Source organism: Copadichromis virginalis, linkage group LG10 (genome assembly GCF_057382275.1).
Source record: "Copadichromis virginalis isolate Kocher_CV1m ecotype Utaka linkage group LG10, C_Virginalis_male_GT1.1, whole genome shotgun sequence".
NCBI lineage: Eukaryota > Metazoa > Chordata > Actinopteri > Cichliformes > Cichlidae > Copadichromis > Copadichromis virginalis.
The window spans coordinates 12526948-12552007 of record NC_140627.1 but is presented as its reverse complement, the minus strand read 5'-3'; positions in this window follow the sequence as shown (position 1 = coordinate 12552007).

The window sequence follows — 25060 nt, the reverse complement described above, 5'->3', positions numbered from 1 at the left end:
GGATTCAAATCACTTACTGAAAGGGACGCACAGGCTTAAGCAGACAAAGAAGGAAATCGGGTAAACCCTCCAGCACTCATTTCTGTGTCCATTTTGGGCTAAAAACAAAAACACCTCATAACTACCTGTGGATGCTGGCTGAGCCTCTGAAGGTTGAGTGATATGTCATTAAGCAGGTAGTCAGAGTTCTCATTGATCAGTTCCTTGAGGGAAGTGTATCCACAGGCCTTACTGATGTCCTACATGGAGCTCAGCGCCGCCTGGCTCACCAGCAGTGTCTCCTCACCAGCTTTCTCCAGCACAGGATACAGCGAGGCCATCAACAAGGCACAGAAATTGCGGCCCACTGGCTGAGCACAGCAGGCGATTCCCCCGAGTTGGATGCACAGCTGACAGATGTTGCTGTTGAGCTAATGGATCATGGATGCAGATGTTGATGATGAAGGAATCACTTGGAGAGAGCTTGTATTTGAGTTGCTGGCATCACTGTTGTATATCGAGGGGAGTCTGGATGGACCGAGCAGCTACGCAAAGAGACAAAACCTGTGTTAAAGCACTGCTTTCTAACCACTTTTACACATGCACTGCAGCTCTGAAGTTTTCAAGATATTGTCCATGCACGTGAGAACGCAAATGTCTGACACAGTTAGATCAAACATTAAACAGCCTTTAGCCTTCCTGCTCCTGAGTGAAAGCCTGTATTATATCTGACTGTGCTCATGTGGGGATAAGACAGATTAGCCTTTTCTCAAAGTGAAGAGTGGGGGCCAATTTAGGATCTTCACTCAAATTTAAAATACAAGGGAAACTGATGTATTTCCTTAAATAAACAAAAACCACACAAGCGCTTATAAAATGCTCATCCTACCCAGTCATATGCAAAGTGTTAGAATCAACGTGTGATCCACCTGCCACTAAGAGATATTATTTCTCTTTGGTAGATGGAAAAAATGGAATCAAACTCACTGTCAGTAGCTACAACAGCACATTTGTTATAATATGATGAATCAAGCATTTAGATATTAAATAGTATTGAGGGAGACAGGATCAAATACAGTGGGGCAAAAAAGTATTTAGTCAGCCACCAATTGTGCACGTTCTCCCACTTAAAAATATGAGAGAGGCCTGTCATTTTCATCATAGGTATACCTCTAACTTGTCCCAGTTTTAAAGAACTGATTTGCAAATTATGGTGGAAAAGAAGTATTTGGTCACCTCATTTTTTGCCCCACTGCGTAATATACAAAGATATTTGTGGCAACTCGATGTGCTTTGTCCACTTTTATTATCGGATTGCTCTGTTAACCAAAGGGAATACCTCAGTTTATTGTATGTTTGACTATAATTTACAAAAAGACTAAAGCATCATTTCTTATCTTTTCTACAATAACTATCAAATGAACAAATGGAGAGTGCTCGCTCAAGTCATGGATCAAGTGACTTAAAGGGCCGTTTTCAAAGAAAACTAAAAGTGTATAAGCAACCAAGGAAGTGAGTACTACCTGGCCACTGGACAACATTCAGTGACAGTGCACTTGCTGGCATCTCCGGTGGGCAGAGCCCTGATTCAGTAGGGTGAATAAGGGATCTTGTCTCCTCCGTACTTAATGAGAGTGGTGTATCTGTCAGTCATGTCTGGCACATAAAACACCAGGTAGGTCCCATCATGGCTGTCACAGATATCTGCTTCTTGGGCTTCCCCTCTGGGTCCTTCAGGAGAAAACAAAAACTGTTACCTAAATATCAATGCTTTGAATACATTATTGTGTGGTCCACGTTCATGCACTCACAGTGATCTGCACTGCCAGCAGTCCCTCACCTGCATCTTTGGCATCAATGGTGACCTTCACTGGCAGAGAGGTGGGCGCTCCAGTGGTGTTAAGGCCGGATCCACTCGCACGCACCTTGCTGGTATCATGGGTGGGCAGCACCTTCACCTTGTAAGGGCGGACCAAAGGGGAGAGAAGACAACTGGCTGTGGAACACAGTCTCACAAATGAAAGGAGCCTTATTTACAGAACCGAGTAAACCACGCAAAGAGTTTTCCATTTTCAAAGCTGGCCAGAGTGGAACACTGTAACATGTAACACCTAGAAGGTTCAGATGGCTGCAGTACTTTGCTAATTTGGATCAAAAGTTTGGGGGGAAAATGTAATTAAATCAAGTGATTGTAATGCTGTTACTTCCGTTGTGTAGTTAACCATCTATCATTTTAGATGTTTCATTAGCAGCCTGATGAAATTAGCTGTGTAGTTAGCCGACTTCTGCCATCCAAACAGATGAGGTGAATTATGCAGATCACTAGCACAGTACACAGATTACCACTTCTTATTCCAGCCAGACTTCAGGTACTTCATTCGAATCATGCAGTAACAACAAAGATTTATTACTACTGGCTTTTTAAATTGTGCTTCTTCTGTTCTAGAAAAACAGAAACATGTGATCACAGGGTTTTGTTTTTTTCAATGACATTTGTGTTGGTTGTGTCGGTTGCAGGCAAACATTTATCATAATGGTTAGGAAATAGCTTAAAATGTGTGCATATTTAACTTGTTGCACTGCCGTAGTGTTACCTGCGTGGGATCTCCTCATGAGCATATGACTGTACCCTGGATGATGATATGTGAGGAGCTTGAACTTGATTCGCTAACAGAAACTCATTTGGCTAGCTTAGCGCACATGTCTTGTGGCAAGATATATGCACTTAAATGTTTTAAGTCATTGGCTGTTCTGCCAAATTGCCACCAACCTGCAACTTTGTGAGCTGACTGTTTCGCGATTTTTGTGTTTTAGACAACAAAAAGAAAAGAAAAAGATGTACAGATCCAGGCTTTTCCTTTACTGTGGTAGTCGCATAGAATGACGTCACTGACACTGGTTTAATATGAAAACAAACTTTGCAAAAAAAAGAAAGAAGAAGAAGTGAGTCGGCGTGTCATCTTTATCGAGCACCATACATGTTTTGCCTCACATTAAAATTATTATTTTTCCTTTTCAAAAATAATTTATATTCAGAGAAGTCAAATATAGCAAATTTGTACGGCTTACACGGCGGCCAGGTGGCGCAGAACACTTGCCGGCCCCTGGCAACTTGAAGCACAGACAGGCCCTGGTTCGAGCCTCGGCTCGAACACACTCACTGAGTTCAGGTCCTATCTGTGTCTTCAGTCTGCTAGGGGGATTCCTGGTCTGCGCAGGGAATCCCAATCCTTTTTTTTTCTTTTCTTTTTTGGGCTGTTGGGGCCTGTATTTACAAAGCTGGGACTATCTCCGTTGTCATGGCTACCAAGAACAACGCCAGCTTGGGGGAGAGCGGAGAGCCGATAAGCAAACACTCATTCATCCTTTCTCCTCTTTCCTTTCACAGCTGCTGCGGTGGGAAACGCTGGGACTTGTGTGGCTATGCAGTTTTTGCATTGTTGGCAACTTTTAAGGACCAGCCTTGAATTTTACACATTTGATAAGTGAAGCCTGGATATATAGTGAAGAGAGCTGGGATAATCTGGACAGAATCTGCAGGCTGCATCTCCAAATCACAAGTGGCTTTAGATCTGACTCTTACAGACAGGCATGCATGTCTCAGGGTGATTACACACTAACACATTGTGATTAATCACACACATTTGTATACATTTTATTAACAAGATAATAAAAAAAACACTATACAAAATGTGTTTTTGTGACAGGCCGCTAGTAACAAAGTGCTCTCAAGGTTAAATACACATACCGGTAGACATTGAGGGCTAGCAGGAGGGACCATGCGCTTACCTGCTGCTCTCTGGCAGGTAGCTCCATGCCCTCCTGGGTTTTAAATGCACCTTAGAACACACATGCATCAACACTACAATGAGTGGGTGGAGGGAGGTTTGGAGTCTTCTCTCACCCCCATTCTCTGCGACCTGCTGGAGCGGGGGGGGGCTAGGAGGAGGAGTTGGCCGTCCGACTGCGGTCTGGGGTGTGGGGCCTCCCTGCTGCTGCGGAGTCGGGGCGGTCTGCCTCCCCCCACCGCAGGGAAAAGGGTAATACCACCTGGGTCTGGGTGCAGTTCCCCCTCCAGGGGCAAGGGTACCTAGACCCGGTTTGTAGGGTACGCTTGGGGAGTGTGATCGTGTGTACAGCGTCTCTTTATGTCTGTCTCCACGTTGGTTGAGTGTGGAGTAAGTGCATATGAGAGCATGAGGGTGGGAATGGATGTTTGTATATGTGTGTGCCTGTATTTCTGTGTCTATATGTCAGGTTGGGTGTCAGGCGCCACCTCTCTGGGGACATCTCAGGCCCTCCAAGGTTTGGAGGCCTATCTCCCCCTACCACCACTTCCCCTGCCAGTGGCGGACTCCCTCAGACATCGGTGCGTTGGTGGTTCTTTGTGTCCGGGGATGGGCGTCCAGGTACACACCGGCTCACTCCTTGGCGGCCGCTTATCGGGGCCTGGAGCCTGGGGCTCGCTCGGGCCACTTCGGAGGTGGGGTGCCCCCGGCCTCTCGGCCTGGGGCTCGGTCACTCAGGCACGGCTGGCTGCCGGCGGAGCTCACGGGCGCGTCACTGCAACTCCCCCTGGCTTCTGCTCCGCGGCTGCTGAGTGAGCCCTCATCTGGGACTCTCCTCAGCTCTTTCTGGGACAGTGGCGCGGCTGCCCCTCTGTTGGTCTTCCTTGGTCTCTTGTGTTCTGGGGGCCTCTGGATGTCTGGAGTTTTGATCTCCTCCATACCTGCTTCATGCCCTGGAGGACGGGGCTGTGGCCCCCCCACACCCTCTAGCAGATCATTACATGAAGGAACCTTTTTAAAAAAAACAAGCGCATCCATGCTCACAGGTGTACACATGGGTGATCACACCCACAAACTACACCCTTTTTGGCTCCTACCTCAAAGCACACTGTGTTCTGTTGATCTTATGTGCTGCACAATAATGTTTAATATTTAGTATTTACTGTCATATTCCCATATATCATTGTGATGCTGTTTATTCTATTACTCTTGTTCTCTTCTGCTTCAAAGAACCGACCTGTGTCTGTGTTGTCGTGAAGAGAGCTACAGTGAGAACTCGCCTGCTCAACACGGGTAGGAGAGGACAGGATCGCCGCGGATGACGAAACGACGCGGATCCGGTGCATCACGTCAGATAAGCAGAGTGCATAACGCATATCGGCACAGCATTAACAAGCAACGGTGGTTAGACTGAGTTAAAGCGCTAATTTTCACGTTTAAGATCAGGAGAAGCTCTACCACAAAGTGAAGTTAAGGTGGTGTGAGAAGTGGTTAAATGTGAAAATTGCAACTAAGGGACTCATCTGTTATTCTTGCTTGCTTAATGTAGAGATTAATCCAATGTGTTTGCATTTATAGTTGTTGTACATCACAAGGTTTATAGAACAAACAAGTAAATATTTAACAAGCTCACAGGTTATGAGTAATTTTGAGTTATACAAAATCTGCTGAGTTTAAAGGGCACCTTATGTGAATTTTAAAGGGGTACTATACTGATGTGAAAACTTGAAAACCTTTAGTAATGTAAATGATAAGGATTTAAGGTATTTCTAAGTACATTTACACTGTTATTGTATATTTGTGATAAGGTGATTTTTGTTGTTCTTGTCTGTTTGAAACTTAAGTTCAGTATTGAAGTCAACAGTGTGTTGGAAGACTCATACATACATTTATGAACCTTAATTCAAATTAAGTTTATTGCAACTTTCACTTACACATAGTCCAGAAGAAATCTAGTTGAAGTTTAATAGCTGCACAATCACACTGCTATAATCTCAACATGTCTAACATAAGCAGAGAGACCTGCCATAAAGATGCTGAACAATCCGCTCAAGCTGAAGCTACTGTCACTGAATCTGCAGCAGAACTAGAGGGGCTTCGAAGAAGTGAGAGGGCGCGTACCCTAACAGAAAGGGGAAGAGCATACCAAGATGAGAGACTGAAGCACATTCAACGCAAATACAAAATCATCTATGAGAAGTGGAGGTGTCATGCACGAATAGGCAAAGAGTTATTAAGTGGTGATGCTTCTAAGGATGAGTTAACTGAGCTTATTGAGAACATCAAAAGCACCTGTTCTGATGTAAAGGTGGTTTATGAGGAGCTGCGTCAAGCGCAAACCCCTGAACCAGACCTGCGGCGCAGGGTTGATACATGCATGTCATTCTCAGAATTTATTATTCAAAGAGCAGAGAGACAGCTTAAAGGTCATGAAGCAGATAAAGATGAAGAGTCTTGGCCTGATGCTGGATCTGTTCTAGGCTCAACAGGTTCTGTTTCTAGACCACTGTCTCGTCAAGGATGTAGTTCTACCCACTCTAGCAGCCACTCTGTCAAAAGAATAGAGGCTGTAGCTGAAGCTGCTGCAACTCAGGAAGTCTTGGCAGTGTTGGAGGAGCAAGAAAGGGAAGAAACAGAACTTCAAATGTTAGAGGCTGAGAACCTAGCCAGACAGCAAGCAATCCAAGATAAACGTAGAAAACTTGCACGCCTAGAAGAAGTAAAGAAGCTAAATGCTGCTAGAGCTCGAGTGAGGGTCTATGATGAAGCTGAAGAAAACATAGAAGCAACTGATTTGTCGTATGGTAGTGAAGTACTGCCAGAGCTTAGAGTCGCTGACTCCACAGTACTTCCAGTCACAACCCATTCTCTCAATGCATCAAGTCCCCCATTTATTCCTCAATCCCTAGCAGTCACAAGTCAAGCTCCTTGTCCACAACAGCTACCTCAGTCTCCTCCAGCCTCAGTGTTGAGGCCTCAAGAGCAGAATAGCTTAGATCTGGTCAATGCACTAGTAGAAGCTATGAGTGCAAACCGGCTCCCAACACCAGAGCCTGGGGTGTTTACAGGAGATCCCTTGAAGTTCAAAGACTGGCAACTGTCCTTTGAAACATTAATAGAAAGGAAGAACATCCCAAAGAATGAAAAACTGTATTACCTAAGAAAGTACTTAGGTGGCACAGCAAAGAAGGCCGTGGAAGGATTTCTTCTATTGGGCACAGAAGCAGCATATGACTCAGCCTGGAAGCTTTTAGAGAAACGTTTCGGAGACCCATTCCTAATTGGGAAGTCACTCAGAGACAAGCTGCATGCATGGCCAAAGATAGGTTCTAAGGATGCTTGCGAGCTAAGAGAATTTGCAGACTTTCTCAAGAGCTGTGAGGCTGCCATGTCTCATGTCAAGATGCTGGAGGTCTTGAATGACTGCGTTGAGAGTCAGAGGATTCTGCTGAAATTGCCAGATTGGTTGGTTTCCAGCTGGAATCGCAAAGTGATGGAAGTCAGACAAGTGAAAGCTGAGTACCCACCATTCAAGGTGTTTGTTGACTTCCTATCAAAGGAAGCAGATCTTGCTTGCGATCCAATTTCCTCAATACAAGCACTTAAGAGTGTTGAAAGCGAGAAACCAAGGCATCTACGAAGCCAAATAGTTCAAGCAAAGACTCTGACCACAACTACAACACAGAGCAGTATTACATCATGTGTTTTCTGCAAAAGGACAGGACACATCCTAGACAAATGCCGAAGTTTCACAGAAAAGACAGTTCAGGATCGTGTTAAGTTTGTACACACAGAGAAGCTTTGCTTTGGATGTTTGAAGACCGGTCATCACTCAAGAAAATGTGATAACAAAAGCACGTGTGAGAAATGCCAAAAGAGACACCCAACATGTTTGCATGACGATAAGTTCAAGGAACGTCAAAGGCCAATCCACCTAAATGCAAGTGAAATTTCAAAGGACAAGGCAGACACCACAGAAAGGACCGCAACAGCCACTTCCAACAGAGTTATTCAAGAGGGTCTAAGCACACGAACATCTTCTATCTTGCCAGTCTGGGTGTCATCTATTAAGCAGCCAGATCAAGAACTGCTAGTTTATGCACTCTTAGACACACAGAGTGATACCACCTTCATACTAGATGAAGTAGCTCAAGGCCTGAACACAAACAGAGAGAATGTCAGTCTGCGACTGTCCACAATGTCTGCCAAGTCGACAGTTATTCCATGTCAGAAAATGACAGGTCTACAAGTGAGAGGATACAACTCAGAGAAAAGGATTCCACTACCACCTGTTTTCACAAGAGAATTTATTCCAGTAAACAGGCTGCACATTCCTACCTCTGAAACAGCTCTAAAATGGCCACATCTAGAGCAACTGTCAGAAAAGATTCCACCACAGTTGGATTGCGAAGTAGGCCTTCTTATAGGCTACAACTGTCAACGAGCCCTCCTCCCAAGAGAGATCCTGTCTGGTGACGAAAATCATCCATATGCGCAGCGGACTGATCTGGGCTGGAGCATTGTTGGTTGCTCACATTCAGCAAGCGACAACAGCGATCCAATAGGATTCAGTCATAGAATCATAGTACGACAAGTGACACCAACTGTGCATCCATCAGTTCAGCTAAAGAAGGAAGTGCACTTTGCGTGCAGGACTCAAGTCAAAGAGATCAACCCACTTGACATAATTAAGACTTTTGAATCAGATTTCACAGATCACTCAACAGATGATAATCCAGTTTCTCAGGAGGACCTCCTCTTTCTGTCTAAAGTGAAAGCTGGAATAAGACAGAAGGAAGATGGCCACTATGAACTTCCGCTTCCTTTCAAGACAGACAAACCTAATCTTCCAGACAATAAACAGTGTGCAGTTCACAGGCTCAGCTCATTAGAGCGTCGACTGAGGAGAAATGAACAATATTACACGGACTATGTCAATTTCATGAATGAAATCATAAGTAGAAGAGATGCTGAGAAGGTGCCACAGTCTGAATTAGACAACCAGCCAGCATGGTACATACCGCACCATGGTGTCTACCATCCCCACAAGCCCGGGAAGATCCGTGTGGTTTTCGATTGTTCGGCACGCTACCAAGAAACCTCTCTAAATGACCATCTCTTGACAGGTCCAGACCTGACTAACACATTAGTTGGTGTGTTGTGTCGATTTAGAAAGGGTCCTATAGCCATAATGTGCGACATCGAAAAAATGTTTCACCAGTTCCACGTTGCAAGGGAACATCAAGATTATCTCAGGTTCCTCTGGTGGGATGGAGGTGATTTGGATTCTGAACCCTCAGTGTACAGGATGAAGGTACACCTCTTTGGGGCAGCTTCATCCCCCGGTTGCTCCAACTTTGGACTGAAATACCTAGCTTCACAAGGCCAAGGCAAGTTCAGCAAAGAAGCCATTAAGTTCATCCAAAGAAGCTTCTATGTAGATGATGGCCTGACAAGTGTAAGGTCGACTGCTGAAGCTATACGCCTGGTAAAGGAATCAAGAGCTCTGTGCAAAACAGGAAATCTACGGCTACATAAGTTTGTATCCAACGATGAGAGTGTGATTGCAACAATTCCACCACAAGAATATGTTCAGACCAAAGATCTAAACATGGCTCTAGGAGAACTTCATATCGAGCGAGCACTTGGAGTTCAGTGGTGTGTTGAGGCGGATGAATTTCAGTTCAGGGTGGTGGTAAAAGAAAACCCACTGACAAGGAGAGGCGTTCTCTCAACTGTTGCCTCAGTCTATGATCCACTAGGTTTCGTGGCTCCATTCCTACTTATCGGCAAACAGATTCTTCAAACACTGTGTAGAGACAAGGTAAGCTGGGACGAACCTCTCCCCGAGCACATCCAGCCACAATGGGAGTCATGGCTCAAAGATCTGCCTCATTTGGCAGTTCTAAAGATTCCAAGAAGCTACCTTCCATCAAACTTTGGTGAAGTCTCACTATATGAGCTTCACAACTTTTCTGATGCAAGCTTCAAAGGGTATGGTGCATGCTCATACCTTAGAGCGGTGAGTGAAACAGGACAGATAAGTTGTTCACTTGTCTTGGGGAAAGCAAGAGTAGCCCCTACCAAACTAACAACCATCCCAAGGCTTGAGTTATCTTCAGCTGTGACCTCAGTCCGCATTGGTGATATCATTAGAGGCGAGCTGGAGATTGAAAATGTGCAAGAGTATTACTGGACTGACTCAAAGGTGGTCCTTGGCTATGTGAACAATGATGCTAAAAGGTTCCAAACATTCGTGGCCAACCGCATCCAGCGAATAAGATCTAGCACAAAACCTGAACAATGGCGACATGTCAACTCTGAAAACAACCCAGCTGATGGAGCCTCAAGAGGATTGACTGCAGTTCAAATGAAAGAATCTAGCTGGCTGAAAGGACCCAACTTCCTTTGGCAGCAAAATCTCCCACATGAAGTGGGAATGGTGGGAGAAGTTGAGGCTACTGATCCTGAACTTCGGAGAGCACATGTTCATGCAGTTAAAGCAAGAGAACAGAATCCAATGGTAAACCGTTTAACTAAATTTTCTGACTGGTCCAGAGTGGTGAGAGCCATTGCCAGGCTCAAGAGATTTGTCAGAGAGTTTAAGGGATTTCAGTCGAGAACTAATGAGTCGACTAATCTTGAAGAACGAAGAGAAGCAGAGATCTTCATCATCAAACTCGTACAAGAAGACGCTTTCGCTGAAGACATAAAGAAAATAAGAGGCAAGAAGGAACACACTTTGAGCAGGCACAACAGGCTACGCCAGCTGAATGCTTTCCTGGACGAAACCAATGTTCTTAGGGTGGGAGGACGGCTGTCTCAGTCAGCCTTACACCATGATGTAAAGCATCCTGCGATTCTTCCGAAAAAATCTCATGTGTCAGCTCTGCTGGTCAAACATCATCATGAGCTTATACACCATCAAGGAAGGGGCATGACCATGAACGAGTTGCGCGCAAGCGGAATATGGGTCCTAGGATGTGGAAGTGTGGTCTCCTCACACATTTACAAGTGTGTAAAATGTAGACGATACAGAAGAACAACTGAGGTTCAACAAATGGCAAATCTACCAGGAGAGAGAATTGAGACATCTCCCCCCTTTACTTATTGTGGGCTTGATTGTTTTGGCCCCTTTATTGTGAAGGAAGGAAGGAGAGAGTTGAAACGATACGGATTGTTATTCACCTGCCTATGTTCTAGAGCAGTTCACATAGAAACCCTTGACGATTTGACAACAGACGCATTCATGAATGCACTTCGATCATTCATAGCTATTCGAGGACCCGTGCGCCAGCTAAGATGTGATAGAGGCACAAACTTTGTTGGTGCTAGAAAGGAGCTTTCTGAATTGCTTGAAGGAATGGATCAAGACCGTACAAGGGCGCTTGGTTGTGAATTTGTGCTGAATGTCCCATCAGCTAGTCATATGGGAGGAGTTTGGGAACGCCAGATTCGAACAATCCGAAGCATCCTGATAGCTATGCTCGACAAGTCCGCCAGCAGACTTGACACCACAACTCTAAGAACGTTTCTGTATGAAACAATGACCATAATCAACAGCAGGCCACTAAGTGTCGAGCATCTTCACGATCCTACTGGTCCGGAACCCCTCACTCCCAACCACATTCTAACCATGAAATCATCTGTAATTCTGCCACCCCCTGGACAATTCTGCAAAGAAGATCTCTATCTGCACAAAAGGTGGAGAAGAGTACAGTTTTTGGCCAATGAATTTTGGCAACGATGGAAACGAGAATACCTGCTAAACCTCCAACAACGACAGAAATGGCAGAAGCTGTCACGAAACTTGCAACCAGATGACATTGTAATATTAAAGGATGACAGTGCACCAAGAAACCAGTGGAAGCTTGCAAGGGTTGTGGAAGCCCTGCCCAGCGCAGATGGCAAGGTGCGAAAGCTAAAGCTTCTGCTCAGTGACACTACTTTTGATAAGGGAAAACCAATCACTAAATCAGTTTTCCTTGAGAGGCCTGTTCACAAAGTAGTTACATTACTTGAGGCCACCTAAAACACACGTAAAGCTAAATGACCTACACTTAAATGTACACTCACACATCACTTCCTTATAATTTTCATTGAGGAAAATCTCTCATTTTAAGTCAATGAGTGATTTTGGTGGGAGTGTAAATGCTGTTAAAATGTTAAGTTACATAATTTCATGAATATATATAGTTTGCGTTGAAATGTCTTTATTTGAAATGTACATGTGTAAGGTGAGAGCTAGTGTCTCGTGAGAATACCCTTAACGAGAGCACACGAGACTTTTCATGGACTGCGAGGGAGCAGATGTCTCTCATGAAGCGATTTAAGCTAAAAGTTTACTAAAAGAAAGGGCAATACAAGGACTTAAGGACCTCTTTTCAGGACAAGCAGCCAACGAGGTATTTGTCATTTGAGAAATGTTTTTTTTTTTATTTGTGTTTGGACTTAATATGTGTACTGTAAAGTTGCTAATTGTTTGTACTGTTCGCTCGTGACCAGTTCTCACGGCGTAATGGCGTAATGGCGTAATGGCGTATCGGCGTACTGGTGATGGTGAAGCTGAGGAGAGAAGGCCCAAGTAATAAACGCCCGTTTCAAAGAACCGACCTGTGTCTGTGTTGTCGTGAAGAGAGCTACAGAAAGGGACGCACAGGCTTAAGCAGACAAAGAAGGAAATCGGGTAAACCCTCCAGCACTCATTTCTGTGTCCATTTTGGGCTAAAAACAAAAACACCTCATAACTACCTGTGGATGCTGGCTGAGCCTCTGAAGGTTGAGTGATATGTCATTAAGCAGGTAGTCAGAGTTCTCATTGATCAGTTCCTTGAGGGAAGTGTATCCACAGGCCTTACTGATGTCCTACATGGAGCTCAGCGCCGCCTGGCTCACCAGCAGTGTCTCCTCACCAGCTTTCTCCAGCACAGGATACAGCGAGGCCATCAACAAGGCACAGAAATTGCGGCCCACTGGCTGAGCACAGCAGGCGATTCCCCCGAGTTGGATGCACAGCTGACAGATGTTGCTGTTGAGCTAATGGATCATGGATGCAGATGTTGATGATGAAGGAATCACTTGGAGAGAGCTTGTATTTGAGTTGCTGGCATCACTGTTGTATATCGAGGGGAGTCTGGATGGACCGAGCAGCTACGCAAAGAGACAAAACCTGTGTTAAAGCACTGCTTTCTAACCACTTTTACACATGCACTGCAGCTCTGAAGTTTTCAAGATATTGTCCATGCACGTGAGAACGCAAATGTCTGACACAGTTAGATCAAACATTAAACAGCCTTTAGCCTTCCTGCTCCTGAGTGAAAGCCTGTATTATATCTGACTGTGCTCATGTGGGGATAAGACAGATTAGCCTTTTCTCAAAGTGAAGAGTGGGGGCCAATTTAGGATCTTCACTCAAATTTAAAATACAAGGGAAACTGATGTATTTCCTTAAATAAACAAAAACCACACAAGCGCTTATAAAATGCTCATCCTACCCAGTCATATGCAAAGTGTTAGAATCAACGTGTGATCCACCTGCCACTAAGAGATATTATTTCTCTTTGGTAGATGGAAAAAATGGAATCAAACTCACTGTCAGTAGCTACAACAGCACATTTGTTATAATATGATGAATCAAGCATTTAGATATTAAATAGTATTGAGGGAGACAGGATCAAATACAGTGGGGCAAAAAAGTATTTAGTCAGCCACCAATTGTGCACGTTCTCCCACTTAAAAATATGAGAGAGGCCTGTCATTTTCATCATAGGTATACCTCTAACTTGTCCGAGTTTTAAAGAACTGATTTGCAAATTATGGTGGAAAAGAAGTATTTGGTCACCTCATTTTTTGCCCCACTGCGTAATATACAAAGATATTTGTGGCAACTCGATGTGCTTTGTCCACTTTTATTATCGGATTGCTCTGTTAACCAAAGGGAATACCTCAGTTTATTGTATGTTTGACTATAATTTACAAAAAGACTAAAGCATCATTTCTTATCTTTTCTACAATAACTATCAAATGAACAAATGGAGAGTGCTCGCTCAAGTCATGGATCAAGTGACTTAAAGGGCCGTTTTCAAAGAAAACTAAAAGTGTATAAGCAACCAAGGAAGTGAGTACTACCTGGCCACTGGACAACATTCAGTGACAGTGCACTTGCTGGCATCTCCGGTGGGCAGAGCCCTGATTCAGTAGGGTGAATAAGGGATCTTGTCTCCTCCGTACTTAATGAGAGTGGTGTATCTGTCAGTCATGTCTGGCACATAAAACACCAGGTAGGTCCCATCATGGCTGTCACAGATATCTGCTTCTTGGGCTTCCCCTCTGGGTCCTTCAGGAGAAAACAAAAACTGTTACCTAAATATCAATGCTTTGAATACATTATTGTGTGGTCCACGTTCATGCACTCACAGTGATCTGCACTGCCAGCAGTCCCTCACCTGCATCTTTGGCATCAATGGTGACCTTCACTGGCAGAGAGGTGGGCGCTCCAGTGGTGTTAAGGCCGGATCCACTCGCACGCACCTTGCTGGTATCATGGGTGGGCAGCACCTTCACCTTGTAAGGGCGGACCAAAGGGGAGAGAAGACAACTGGCTGTGGAACACAGTCTCACAAATGAAAGGAGCCTTATTTACAGAACCGAGTAAACCACGCAAAGAGTTTTCCATTTTCAAAGCTGGCCAGAGTGGAACACTGTAACATGTAACACCTAGAAGGTTCAGATGGCTGCAGTACTTTGCTAATTTGGATCAAAAGTTTGGGGGGAAAATGTAATTAAATCAAGTGATTGTAATGCTGTTACTTCCGTTGTGTAGTTAACCATCTATCATTTTAGATGTTTCATTAGCAGCCTGATGAAATTAGCTGTGTAGTTAGCCGACTTCTGCCATCCAAACAGATGAGGTGAATTATGCAGATCACTAGCACAGTACACAGATTACCACTTCTTATTCCAGCCAGACTTCAGGTACTTCATTCGAATCATGCAGTAACAACAAAGATTTATTACTACTGGCTTTTTAAATTGTGCTTCTTCTGTTCTAGAAAAACAGAAACATGTGATCACAGGGTTTTGTTTTTTTCAATGACATTTGTGTTGGTTGTGTCGGTTGCAGGCAAACATTTATCATAATGGTTAGACATTAGGAAATAGCTTAAAATGTGTGCATATTTAACTTGTTGCACTGCCGTAGTGTTACCTGCGTGGGATCTCCTCATGAGCATATGACTGTACCCTGGATGATGATATGTGAGGAGCTTGAACTTGATTCGCTAACAGAAACTAATTTGGCTAGCTTAGCGCACATGTCTTGTGGCAAGATATATGCACTTAAATGTTTTAAGTCATTGGCTGTTCTGCCAAATTGCCACCAACCTGCAACTTTGTGAGCTGACTGTTTCGCGATTTTTGTGTTTTAGACAACAAAAATAAAAGAAAAAGATGTACAGATCCAGGCTTTTCCTTTACTGTGGTAGTCGCATAGAATGACGTCACTGACACTGGTTTAATATGAAAACAAACTTTGCAAAAAAAAGAAAGAAGAAGAAGTGAGTCGGCGTGTCATCTTTATCGAGCACCATACATGTTTTGCCTCACATTAAAATTATTATTTTGCCTTTTCAAAAATAATTTATATTCAGAGAAGTCAAATATAGCAAATTTGTACGGCTTACACGGCCGCCAGGTGGCGCAGAACACTTGCCGGCCCCTGGCAACTTGAAGCACAGACAGGCCCTGGTTCGAGCCTCGGCTCGAACACACTCACTGAGTTCAGGTCCTATCTGTGTCTTCAGTCTGCTAGGGGGATTCCTGGTCTGCGCAGGGAATCCCAATCCTTTTTTTTTCTTTTCTTTTTTGGGCTGTTGGGGCCTGTATTTACAAAGCTGGGACTATCTCCGTTGTCATGGCTACCAAGAACAACGCCAGCTTGGGGGAGAGCGGAGAGCCGATAAGCAAACACTCATTCATCCTTTCTCCTCTTTCGTTTCACAGCTGCTGCGGTGGGAAACGCTGGGACTTGTGTGGCTATGCAGTTTTTGCATTGTTGGCAACTTTTAAGGACCAGCCTTGAATTTTACACATTTGATAAGTGAAGCCTGGATATATAGTGAAGAGAGCTGGGATAATCTGGACAGAATCTGCAGGCTGCATCTCCAAATCACAAGTGGCTTTAGATCTGACTCTTACAGACAGGCATGCATGTCTCAGGGTGATTACACACTAACACATTGTGATTAATCACACACATTTGTATACATTTTATTAACAAGATAATAAAAAAAACACTATACAAAATGTGTTTTTGTGACAGGCCGCTAGTAACAAAGTGCTCTCAAGGTTAAATACACATACCGGTAGACATTGAGGGCTAGCAGGAGGGACCATGCGCTTACCTGCTGCTCTCTGGCAGGTAGCTCCATGCCCTCCTGGGTTTTAAATGCACCTTAGAACACACATGCATCAACACTACAATGAGTGGGTGGAGGGAGGTTTGGAGTCTTCTCTCACCCCCATTCTCTGCGACCTGCTGGAGCGGGGGGGGGGCTAGGAGGAGGAGTTGGCCGTCCGACTGCGGTCTGGGGTGTGGGGCCTCCCTGCTGCTGCGGAGTCGGGGCGGTCTGCCTCCCCCCACCGCAGGGAAAAGGGTAATACCACCTGGGTCTGGGTGCAGTTCCCCCTCCAGGGGCAAGGGTACCTAGACCCGGTTTGTAGGGTACGCTTGGGGAGTGTGATCGTGTGTACAGCGTCTCTTTATGTCTGTCTCCACGTTGGTTGAGTGTGGAGTAAGTGCATATGAGAGCATGAGGGTGGGAATGGATGTTTGTATATGTGTGTGCCTGTATTTCTGTGTCTATATGTCAGGTTGGGTGTCAGGCGCCACCTCTCTGGGGACATCTCAGGCCCTCCAAGGTTTGGAGGCCTATCTCCCCCTACCACCACTTCCCCTGCCAGTGGCGGACTCCCTCAGACATCGGTGCGTTGGTGGTTCTTTGTGTCCGGGGATGGGCGTCCAGGTACACACCGGCTCACTCCTTGGCGGCCGCTTATCGGGGCCTGGAGCCTGGGGCTCGCTCGGGCCACTTCGGAGGTGGGGTGCCCCCGGCCTCTCGGCCTGGGGCTCGGTCACTCAGGCACGGCTGGCTGCCGGCGGAGCTCACGGGCGCGTCACTGCAACTCCCCCTGGCTTCTGCTCCGCGGCTGCTGAGTGAGCCCTCATCTGGGACTCTCCTCAGCTCTTTCTGGGACAGTGGCGCGGCTGCCCCTCTGTTGGTCTTCCTTGGTCTCTTGTGTTCTGGGGGCCTCTGGATGTCTGGAGTTTTGATCTCCTCCATACCTGCTTCATGCCCTGGAGGACGGGGCTGTGGCCCCCCCACACCCTCTAGCAGATCATTACATGAAGGAACCTTTTTAAAAAAAACAAGCGCATCCATGCTCACAGGTGTACACATGGGTGATCACACCCACAAACTACACCCTTTTTGGCTCCTACCTCAAAGCACACTGTGTTCTGTTGATCTTATGTGCTGCACAATAATGTTTAATATTTAGTATTTACTGTCATATTCCCATATATCATTGTGATGCTGTTTATTCTATTACTCTTGTTCTCTTCTGCTTGTTTTCTTTTTTCTTTCTCAGCAGGTGATCCAGGTGATCGATATATGCATTTTTTATTTCTTTTTTTTTTTCTGCTCATTCTGTTGGTTTTTGTTTTTTGCCCTTCTCCCCCGTCCCTCTTCTCAGCTGTTTCTCTTTCCCTCTTTCTTTCTCCCCTTCTTTCCCCCAGTCAAGTCTGTCCAGTATTCAGCAAGTGAAAATAAAATAAACAATAAAAGGTGAATCAAATGGACCATTACGGCAAGGCTGGGATGGTCAATTTGGTAAAGTAAATCCGTTGGGCATCTTTCTTTGCCTTTAGACAACAATTCTGATGGTAAAAGAGCCAAACGGGACAGGCAAAAAAAAAAGAAAAAAAGAAAAAAAGAAAAAAAGAAGTGGCTTTAGATCTGACTCTTACAGACAGGCATGCATGTCTCAGGGTGATTACACACTAACACATTGTGATTAATCACACACATTTGTATAAATTTTATTAACAAGATAAAAAAAAAACACTATACAAAATGTGTTTTTGTGACAGGCCGCTAGTAACAAAGTGCTTAAAGATTTCAAATTGGTTCTTTCCCAAGTTTTCTGTTATGTGTACACATATTCCTTGAATTAGGTGCTTTTTAATTCTCCAATAATGGTCAGTGCAAAGTGTTTACACAAACAAACAAGTGTTTACACAAACAAACAAACAAACAAAAAACATTACTCAGAAAATGGTCAGGTACAAGAACTGGATTAAAAAGGATTGGAAAAAACAGATAATGTCCAATGAAATACTTTAGCGTGTGGCTCATGACTTTTGCACAGTACTGTAAATGTTATTAATAATGAAAGATATAAAGATGTAGCTTTCCCATTTTTAAAAAATTCCCATACACATTATTCTTTTCTTCTAGTGAAGGTGCCTCCTCCTTCAGACCTTAGGATAACTAATTTCTCAGACAGTGACATCACGGTGCGCTGGGAAGCTGCAGATGATGATGATGTTTCTTACCTCATTAAGTGGATCTCCCTAAGTGGAGGCGACCTGAGGCAGGTGGGGAAGAACTATTGAGTTGTTGGAGTACATATTATGAAATAAAAAATACAATATCTCAATAAACTGTTGTCCTGTGTCTTAAGGAGTATCAGATATCACTGTCTGCACTCTATGGAGATGGAGCTCAGAGTGAAGCTGTGGCCGTACGCTATAGCACCTGTGAGTCACACATTTTAACTATATCAGCTGCTGGTGGGAGCAGGCTCTCATGGATCTTTCTGGATATTTGCAGCGGGGACATGCTGGGGTCATTTTGGAGCAGGTTAATTTGTGTGCGCCACGTGTCATAATCAGTTTTGTTGTTAGGTCTGGGAACCTTACCGGAGAAGGTACGGAGTCTAACCTGGGACTGGATGTGTTTGACATCTTGCCTTCGTACGATATGCTCTACCACGACCTTCTGAATGTCAGGTGGATTCAAATCACTTACTGAAAGGGACGCACAGGCTTAAGCAGACAAAGAAGGAAATCGGGTAAACCCTCCAGCACTCATTTCTGTGTCCATTCTGGGCTAAAAACAAAAACACCTCATAACTACCTGTGGATGCTGGCTGAGCCTCTGAAGGTTGAGTGATATGTCATTAAGCAGGTAGTCAGAGTTCTCATTGATCAGTTCCTTGAGGGAAGTGTATCCACAGGCCTTACTGATGTCCTACATGGAGCTCAGCGCCGCCTGGCTCACCAGCAGTGTCTCCTCACCAGCTTTCTCCAGCACAGGATACAGCGAGGCCATCAACAAGGCACAGAAATTGCGGCCCACTGGCTGAGCACAGCAGGCGATTCCCCCGAGTTGGATGCACAGCTGACAGATGTTGCTGTTGAGCTAATGGATCATGGATGCAGATGTTGATGATGAAGGAATCACTTGGAGAGAGCTTGTATTTGAGTTGCTGGCATCACTGTTGTATATCGAGGGGAGTCTGGATGGACCGAGCAGCTACGCAAAGAGACAAAACCTGTGTTAAAGCACTGCTTTCTAACCACTTTTACACATGCACTGCAGCTCTGAAGTTTTCAAGATATTGTCCATGCACGTGAGAACGCAAATGTCTGACACAGTTAGATCAAACATTAAACAGCCTTTAGCCTTCCTGCTCCTGAGTGAAAGCCTGTATTATATCTGACTGTGCTCATGTGGGGATAAGACAGATTAGCCTTTCTCAAAGTGAAGAGTGGGGGCCAATTTAGGATCTTCACTCAAATTTAAAATACAAGGGAAACTGATGTATTTCCTTAAATAAACAAAAACCACACAAGCGCTTATAAAATGCTCATCCTACCCAGTCATATGCAAAGTGTTAGAATCAACGTGTGATCCACCTGCCACTAAGAGATATTATTTCTCTTTGGTAGATGGAAAAAATGGAATCAAACTCACTGTCAGTAGCTACAACAGCACATTTGTTATAATATGATGAATCAAGCATTTAGATATTAAATAGTATTGAGGGAGACAGGATCAAATACAGTGGGGCAAAAAAGTATTTAGTCAGCCACCAATTGTGCACGTTCTCCCACTTAAAAATATGAGAGAGGCCTGTCATTTTCATCATAGGTATACCTCTAACTTGTCCGAGTTTTAAAGAACTGATTTGCAAATTATGGTGGAAAAGAAGTATTTGGTCACCTCATTTTTTGCCCCACTGCGTAATATACAAAGATATTTGTGGCAACTCGATGTGCTTTGTCCACTTTTATTATCGGATTGCTCTGTTAACCAAAGGGAATACCTCAGTTTATTGTATGTTTGACTATAATTTACAAAAAGACTAAAGCATCATTTCTTATCTTTTCTACAATAACTATGAAATGAACAAATGGAGAGTGCTCGCTCAAGTCATGGATCAAGTGACTTAAAGGGCCGTTTTCAAAGAAAACTAAAAGTGTATAAGCAACCAAGGAAGTGAGTACTACCTGGCCACTGGACAACATTCAGTGACAGTGCACTTGCTGGCATCTCCGGTGGGCAGAGCCCTGATTCAGTAGGGTGAATAAGGGATCTTGTCTCCTCCGTACTTAATGAGAGTGGTGTATCTGTCAGTCATGTCTGGCACATAAAACACCAGGTAGGTCCCATCATGGCTGTCACAGATATCTGCTTCTTGGGCTTCCCCTCTGGGTCCTTCAGGAGAAAACAAAAACTGTTACCTAAATATCAATGCTTTGAATACATTATTGTGTGGTCCACGTTCATGCACTCACAGTGATCTGCACTGCCAGCAGTCCCTCACCTGCATCTTTGGCATCAATGGTGACCTTCACTGGCAGAGAGGTGGGCGCTCCAGTGGTGTTAAGGCCGGATCCACTTGCACGCACCTTGCTGGTATCATGGGTGGGCAGCACCTTCACCTTGTAAGGGCGGACCAAAGGGGAGAGAAGACAACTGGCTGTGGAACACAGTCTCACAAATGAAAGGAGCCTTATTCACAGAACCGAGTAAACCACGCAAACAGTTTTCCATTTTCAAAGCTGGCCAGAGTGGAACACTGTAACATGTAACACCTAGAAGGTTCAGATGGCTGCAGTACTTTGCTAATTTGGATCAAAAGTTTGGGGGGAAAATGTAATTAAATCAAGTGATTGTAATGCTGTTACTTCCGTTGTGTAGTTAACCATCTATCATTTTAGATGTTTCATTAGCAGCCTGATGAAATTAGCTGTGTAGTTAGCCGACTTCTGCCATCCAAACAGATGAGGTGAATTATGCAGATCACTAGCACAGCAGATCACTAGCACAGTACACAGATTACCACTTCTTATTCCAGCCAGACTTCAGGTACTTCATTCGAATCATGCAGTAACAACAAAGATTTATTACTACTGGCTTTTTAAATTGTGCTTCTTCTGTTCTAGAAAAACAGAAACATGTGATCACAGGGTTTTGTTTTTTTCAATGACATTTGTGCTGGTTGTGTCGGTTGCAGGCAAACATTTATCATAATGGTTAGATATTAGGAAATAGCTTAAAATGTGTGCATATTTAACTTGTTGCACTGCCGTAGTGTTACCTGCGTGGGATCTCCTCATGAGCATATGACTGTACCCTGGATGATGATATGTGAGGAGCTTGAACTTGATTCGCTAACAGAAACTAATTTGGCTAGCTTAGCGCACATGTCTTGTGGCAAGATATATGCACTTAAATGTTTTAAGTCATTGGCTGTTCTGCCAAATTGCCACCAACCTGCAACTTTGTGAGCTGACTGTTTCGCGATTTTTGTGTTTTAGACAACAAAAATAAAAGAAAAAGATGTACAGATCCAGGCTTTTCCTTTACTGTGGTAGTCGCATAGAATGACGTCACTGACACTGGTTTAATATGAAAACAAACTTTGCAAAAAAAAGAAAGAAGAAGAAGTGAGTCGGCGTGTCATCTTTATCGAGCACCATACATGTTTTGCCTCACATTAAAATTATTATTTTTCCTTTTCAAAAATAATTTATATTCAGAGAAGTCAAATATAGCAAATTTGTACGGCTTACACGGCCGCCAGGTGGCGCAGAACACTTGCCGGCCCCTGGCAACTTGAAGCACAGACAGGCCCTGGTTCGAGCCTCGGCTCGAACACACTCACTGAGTTCAGGTCCTATCTGTGTCTTCAGTCTGCTAGGGGGATTCCTGGTCTGCGCAGGGAATCCCAATCCTTTTTTTTTCTTTTCTTTTTTGGGCTGTTGGGGCCTGTATTTACAAAGCTGGGACTATCTCCGTTGTCATGGCTACCAAGAACAACGCCAGCTTGGGGGAGAGCGGAGAGCCGATAAGCAAACACTCATTCATCCTTTCTCCTCTTTCGTTTCACAGCTGCTGCGGTGGGAAACGCTGGGACTTGTGTGGCTATGCAGTTTTTGCATTGTTGGCAACTTTTAAGGACCAGCCTTGAATTTTACACATTTGATAAGTGAAGCCTGGATATATAGTGAAGAGAGCTGGGATAATCTGGACAGAATCTGCAGGCTGCATCTCCAAATCACAAGTGGCTTTAGATCTGACTCTTACAGACAGGCATGCATGTCTCAGGGTGATTACACACTAACACATTGTGATTAATCACACACATTTGTATACATTTTATTAACAAGATAATAAAAAAAACACTATACAAAATGTGTTTTTGTGACAGGCCGCTAGTAACAAAGTGCTCTCAAGGTTAAATACACATACCGGTAGACATTGAGGGCTAGCAGGAGGGACCATGCGCTTACCTGCTGCTCTCTGGCAGGTAGCTCCATGCCCTCCTGGGTTTTAAATGCACCTTAGAACACACATGCATCAACACTACAATGAGCGGGTGGAGGGAGGTTTGGAGTCTTCTCTCACCCCCATTCTCTGCGACCTGCTGGAGCGGGGGGGGGCTAGGAGGAGGAGTTGGCCGTCCGACTGCGGTCTGGGGTGTGGGGCCTCCCTGCTGCTGCGGAGTCGGGGCGGTCTGCCTCCCCCCACCGCAGGGAAAAGGGTAATACCACCTGGGTCTGGGTGCAGTTCCCCCTCCAGGGGCAAGGGTACCTAGACCCGGTTTGTAGGGTACGCTTGGGGAGTGTGATCGTGTGTACAGCGTCTCTTTATGTCTGTCTCCACGTTGGTTGAGTGTGGAGTAAGTGCATATGAGAGCATGAGGGTGGGAATGGATGTTTGTATATGTGTGTGCCTGTATTTCTGTGTCTATATGTCAGGTTGGGTGTCAGGCGCCACCTCTCTGGGGACATCTCAGGCCCTCCAAGGTTTGGAGGCCTATCTCCCCCTACCACCACTTCCCCTGCCAGTGGCGGACTCCCTCAGACATCGGTGCGTTGGTGGTTCTTTGTGTCCGGGGATGGGCGTCCAGGTACACACCGGCTCACTCCTTGGCGGCCGCTTATCGGGGCCTGGAGCCTGGGGCTCGCTCGGGCCACTTCGGAGGTGGGGTGCCCCCGGCCTCTCGGCCTGGGGCTCGGTCACTCAGGCACGGCTGGCTGCCGGCGGAGCTCACGGGCGCGTCACTGCAACTCCCCCTGGCTTCTGCTCCGCGGCTGCTGAGTGAGCCCTCATCTGGGACTCTCCTCAGCTCTTTCTGGGACAGTGGCGCGGCTGCCCCTCTGTTGGTCTTCCTTGGTCTCTTGTGTTCTGGGGGCCTCTGGATGTCTGGAGTTTTGATCTCCTCCATACCTGCTTCATGCCCTGGAGGACGGGGCTGTGGCCCCCCCACACCCTCTAGCAGATCATTACATGAAGGAACCTTTTTAAAAAAAACAAGCGCATCCATGCTCACAGGTGTACACATGGGTGATCACACCCACAAACTACACCCTTTTTGGCTCCTACCTCAAAGCACACTGTGTTCTGTTGATCTTATGTGCTGCACAATAATGTTTAATATTTAGTATTTACTGTCATATTCCCATATATCATTGTGATGCTGTTTATTCTATTACTCTTGTTCTCTTCTGCTTGTTTTCTTTTTTCTTTCTCAGCAGGTGATCCAGGTGATCGATATATGCATTTTTTATTTCTTTTTTTTTTTCTGCTCATTCTGTTGGTTTTTGTTTTTTGCCCTTCTCCCCCGTCCCTCTTCTCAGCTGTTTCTCTTTCCCTCTTTCTTTCTCCCCTTCTTTCCCCCAGTCAAGTCTGTCCAGTATTCAGCAAGTGAAAATAAAATAAACAATAAAAGGTGAATCAAATGGACCATTACGGCAAGGCTGGGATGGTCAATTTGGTAAAGTAAATCCGTTGGGCATCTTTCTTTGCCTTTAGACAACAATTCTGATGGTAAAAGAGCCAAACGGGACAGGCAAAAAAAAAAAGAAAAAAAGAAAAAAAGAAAAAAAGAAGTGGCTTTAGATCTGACTCTTACAGACAGGCATGCATGTCTCAGGGTGATTACACACTAACACATTGTGATTAATCACACACATTTGTATAAATTTTATTAACAAGATAAAAAAAAAACACTATACAAAATGTGTTTTTGTGACAGGCCGCTAGTAACAAAGTGCTTAAAGATTTCAAATTGGTTCTTTCCCAAGTTTTCTGTTATGTGTACACATATTCCTTGAATTAGGTGCTTTTTAATTCTCCAATAATGGTCAGTGCAAAGTGTTTACACAAACAAACAAGTGTTTACACAAACAAACAAACAAACAAAAAACATTACTCAGAAAATGGTCAGGTACAAGAACTGGATTAAAAAGGATTGGAAAAAACAGATAATGTCCAATGAAATACTTTAGCGTGTGGCTCATGACTTTTGCACAGTACTGTAAATGTTATTAATAATGAAAGATATAAAGATGTAGCTTTCCCATTTTTAAAAAATTCCCATACACATTATTCTTTTCTTCTAGTGAAGGTGCCTCCTCCTTCAGACCTTAGGATAACTAATTTCTCAGACAGTGACATCACGGTGCGCTGGGAAGCTGCAGATGATGATGATGTTTCTTACCTCATTAAGTGGATCTCCCTAAGTGGAGGCGACCTGAGGCAGGTGGGGAAGAACTATTGAGTTGTTGGAGTACATATTATGAAATAAAAAATACAATATCTCAATAAACTGTTGTCCTGTGTCTTAAGGAGTATCAGATATCACTGTCTGCACTCTATGGAGATGGAGCTCAGAGTGAAGCTGTGGCCGTACGCTATAGCACCTGTGAGTCACACATT